Source organism: Drosophila bipectinata, chromosome 2R (genome assembly GCF_030179905.1).
Source record: "Drosophila bipectinata strain 14024-0381.07 chromosome 2R, DbipHiC1v2, whole genome shotgun sequence".
NCBI classification, from domain to species: Eukaryota; Metazoa; Arthropoda; class Insecta; order Diptera; family Drosophilidae; genus Drosophila; species Drosophila bipectinata.
The window spans coordinates 25,157,128-25,162,448 of NC_091737.1; positions in this window are offsets into that span (position 1 = coordinate 25,157,128).

The window sequence follows — 5,321 nt, forward strand, 5'->3', positions numbered from 1 at the left end:
AAACTACAACAACAACCAGCAGCCATAAACAACAACAAAAATCGCATGTTAAATCAAGTTTACTACCACTTCTACACTGAAAACATAAACCCAAAGGAGAACAAAAATGGCGAGCAGAAGGCGAATCAAGCAAAATAATGGCGGCTGCAGCGGAATATCCTGATCTAGCATCTGGGCCCTCCAGCAGTGGCCAATAGAGGGCGCTCCGTCTGGCTGGCAACGGCTGCATTTTGTTTGACGATTTTCATTACCTATGATGAAAATTGCTAGAAAACCCGAATCTGTAAGCTAGTAAATTGTGTTTAAAGTATAACAAGAAAATTTGTCGATTTCGTTGCGAGAATGAATAAAAATAAAAGCTAAAACAAAACAACAAATAAAAATACAAATAAAACAAAAACTGTTAATGAAAAATATTTGAAATTTTTGCAAACTGGCAAAGTTTATATAGACACTCTCCTCAAACACATACACTCATACACCTCTCCAAAAAATACACACAAACACCCACTCCACTTACACACATACACCACACAGACATGTCAGAACAAGAAGTAAAATATATTATAAATACAACATATATATATTATAAATAATGTAAAATCAAACAACAACAAATTCTTCTTATTAAATTATATTTAAATTTAAAACTAATAAATATAAAGAAAAAAATAAAACAAATAAAAATTACAAAAAAACAAAAACAAGAAACAACTACGAATACATTTTCGATATAAAATTAAATTAAAAACCAAAAATGTGGCGCGCAGCATAGTCGAAGACAAGATGAGGCATATTTTTGGGGGCTGTACGAGGACCAGCAGGACCGCAGTCCAAAAGGTCCTTGATAGGCAGCTGATGTTTGTCGGCACGATATTTGTAGCAAACTTAAGCAAAGAAAAAAACAATGCGATATTACATATTTATGAGCAAATTTAACGTTTAACAATGCAACCATAAACGCCACAAGAAAAAACAAACAGCAAATCACATTTCTCTAGTTCTTAAGCGGCAGCAAAACAAGTAACCCGATATATTACTATTACAAATATAAATATGAAAGGAACTCTATATATACATAAATATATATATAAATATATACATATAAATACCTAATGTACTTAAAACCAAACAAAAAAGAAACAAGCAAAAATCTTAAGTAACATAATTTTATTATAAAGAGATATGAAAATTAAATATTTATATGAGAGACGAAGCGGAGGAAGAGCTGGACGAAGAAAAGGAAGAAGACGATTTCATCAAACACACACATATATAAGGAAGGACGAAGTATGGACGGCAAGGAGCTGCAACAACAACGGATGCGGCTCCAGCGAAGGAAGACGACTCTTCACTAGAAGAATAGGAGAAGAACTACAATAACAACAGCAGAAGGTGACGATGTGAAAATGCAACAGCATCGGAACAGTTATATATATTAATAAAAAATATATATATATTTATAAATAAATTATACATATGAATTAAAACTAGCAAAATGCAAAGACAATTGTCTTAAATTTAAGCAGACGAATCGAGTGGATGCAAGACGACAATGTTGTAAGCCAGAAAGAAAGCAAATTTTAGCAAGAGGCGATAGTTCTAACTAAGCGTAACATAAAGAAAGTAATATACGAACATAACGGTTTAAGTTGAGGTTAGAGCAGCCCAAATCAGCAAAAACAACAAGCAGAACAACTGCAACTCCTTGGCACCACAGCAACCGCAAGCTTTAACCTTTAACCCCGCTCTCTGTCTCCATTATCCAACCAATCTATTCTGTCTATCTATTTTTCCAACAGTATCCAACTGCTGCCTACTAGTTAACAATTATCGAAATATAAAAGTTAAATTTTAGAACAGAAAGTCTGCGCGACCAAAATCTTACTGAACTGTACTTGGTTTTAATTTAATTTCATATCGAAAACTTTGTTTTCTTTTCTCAACTGTAACTGAACGCGTCGTGATGTCTTCTAAACCGATCTATCCATGCCTCACTATATCCACCTTTATCACCGCCACCCAACCCCATCCTTACAGATCATGCATCCCAAACACCACATCCATCTTTTTCCTAATGCTAACTCTAACTCTTCTCCACTGCATAAATCAACTGTGAGTATAACTTAACTACAGACATTATTGGAAAATGTATGCAAATCACTCTTGCGTATTTTCTACGTTTATAATACTTAAGTCGAGTTTTTATAATTATTTTTGTGTTTGCTTGACTTTGGACAGAACGCTCTGAAGGGCAACGACAAAATTTGAACAAAAACACCATTCGCGCTAATAATAAAAACGAAAAAAACAAAAAATTAATAATAAACAAACACTTTTCTATAACTTTTTTTAACAAACAAAAAAATATAAATGAAATGAATAATACATTTTGTAGCGAAAACTTGTGCAATGTTTTAAAGAAATGAATCTATGAAAATGAAAAAAGACCTTTAGACTTGCCGGCAAATTGAACACAGACGAATTTTCTTAATTATAAAAAAAATTGATTTAAATCTAACCAAGATATGTAAACTTTAGCGGCTACTTGCGAGAGGCGACAACCCTGGCCGCCGACCTCGAAAGTATGCTCGAAAAAACTTCATCCGTTTGGAGAGTGTCCCAATGGTAGTGCATTTCCAATTCAAATTTTGTTGCCGAAGTGCGTCACTTGTGACATTGGAGGCTGGATTCTCTGAGCTTCTCGATTTTCAAATCAAAACTTGCATAAATATTAATGAATCTTCGTTTGCATAGCAAAAGGCAGTCAAAGAAATGGAAAAGAAAAGCAAAACGAAAAATCTTGTTAAATTATGCTTAGTGTTTAGCAAGTTACAATATATCGAACCAGGCAAAACAACAAAACACTCTCGCGCCTATATCTATATATGCAAAAATATATATAAATAATGCTATATATATGAATATAATTACGAATATTGTAAAAATTGCAGCAACAGACGATGAAAATCTATAAGCATCATACAAGCGATACAAACAAGAACATAAAAAAAATTTCTTTGAAAAAAATACACAAACATTTTAAAAACCTCGAAACAAAACAAACCAAAATTGTCGTTTTATTTTTTATGAATTTTATGGATTGGCCAGACAAGTATATTTCACAGACACATTACTTCAATCACTTCCAGTCATCACCCCAATTGGCTCCCATCCCTACTGGGATTTGCTCTGATTTGCATTTGCGATTAAAGATTGCTGAGCTCCAAAGTCAAGTTGATTAAATTAAATGTCGTAGTCGTCTATGCTCCTCCTCCAAAATAAAACTAGACTTGAATGCGGATTGTTAAGGAACCCGTCGCCAGGGACAACTATCGCTGGAACTGGAAACTCCCCGAACCGATAAGCCCGATAATGAACCCAATTATAATCCGATAAGAATTTAACGAGTTATACATTGAATGTATGCACTAGAAACCACCTATTATGAGATTTCAGCGTAATGAAGAAAGCCTAAAATATATACAATATGTGTATCGAATATGCGAGTTATTCTTGATGTCCAATATACCTATAACCGTGTGTACCTACTTTAAGTCAGGCAAGTAGAAGGCCCGTTCCTGCACTAAAATCTCCTCCATTCGGAATGCACTGAGTGTCTACGAGAGTAACCGAGTTCTAATTAAATACTTAATACCGTAAGAATAACGTCTTCATTTGATTGTTTTTGAAAATATTGGTCTTAGGCTTTCCATAGATAACAAAATTTCCATAGAAAGTGGAGTAAAAAGCAAAAAGTAGGGCTTGCTATATGGACGGACATATATATATTCTCCAATATGTTACACCTAGTATATAAAACAATGTATAAAGTTATTTATAACTAAGAGTGGAAATGTTTCTTTAAGTATTCTCTTTTATTTAGAATGGATTGTTTTACCAATACATTTCTTGTATATAATTTTAAATCTTTAAATATTATTCAACCGCAAAAAAACTTAATATTTGTTTTCAGATGTATTCCTATTAACACTTTTGTACACCAAACAGCCATATTTACACTAAACACCTTTTATCCCGTTTTTTGTCATTTATCCAACTTTTGTTGTGGAAAATGCATAAAAAAAAGAAAAATGCAAATTCCAATCGAAAATAATAAGAAAGAAGTAGAAACAGCTACAGCGCTCTGAGACATCGATTCAGATTTCAAGGATTTAACAGAATATTCTAATATTAAGCGAGGCAACAATGTTAAACATTATATAAAGAGTATCAAAATATAAAGTATCCAAAGCTTTACCTACCATTACGAGAGTGCAGCTAAGCGGCAGCAGTCACAACTTTAGCTAACGAAGCTATCACCTAATCAAAACCAAGAAACAAAACAAATTTCACCCATAGGAAAACTGAATCTAACATATGTATATCCTATATATATGAACTGTAACTTCTAAGCTCTGAATTGTAATTAAACTGATCAAATATGAATTTTCAAGCGACGTACTAAAAACTGTTTATAACTACCAAAGTGAAAACAAAGCGAACACTTCCCAGGATAAAGTATAAAAAGTATTAGGGTATTATATTCCATACCCGCAATCAGAGTTAACTGATGCCACTAAACTGCAGATTAAAATATTAAAGAAAAAGAAACACCACAAAATCAAAGTCGAAACCAATACCATTAATTAACACTCAAATCTGTGTAATTGGAATGTTTAAACCAGGAAAAACGAATCGAATATAAACAAATTTTAATAATTCTATTCTACTTAACAGGCAACATAAAAACAAAAAAACCAAAAACTCAATAAAGACAAAAACAGAATATACATACAATTGAATAGGTTTGCGTTGTTTTCTTTCAACAAACTCTTGGCTTCGGGGATTTTTTAATGTAATTGGAAATATAACCAACGGTGACGGTAAAAGAATGAAACTTTTTCAAAAACTATATTCCTAAGATTTATTACTTATATTTTTCAATCTGGATTACTGGCTTCGTGTAGAAATAAAATATAACTTTTTGATGAATATTTTACTGTAATAAAAAGCTAAATTAAAGCCTCCATGGAAGAATGTACGAAAATAATTGATCGGTTAGATGCAGAAAAGATGCATCTAATCCGACTCGTGGGTACACTTGAAAAGGCCAATGTGGTGAGTTAAAATAAAGATTCACTTTATTTAAACCATTGAACCCCTGTCTTCTACCCTGAAGAAGACATTCAACATTTCATTTTTGGCAAAAATCAAGATTCAAATGCTTTTGAATATTACGTATACGCTACGATAGCCCTGGTATTTTGTTCGCCGGATCTGGCAACGCCGAGTGACTTTTTGTGAATGAAAAAGTTCCG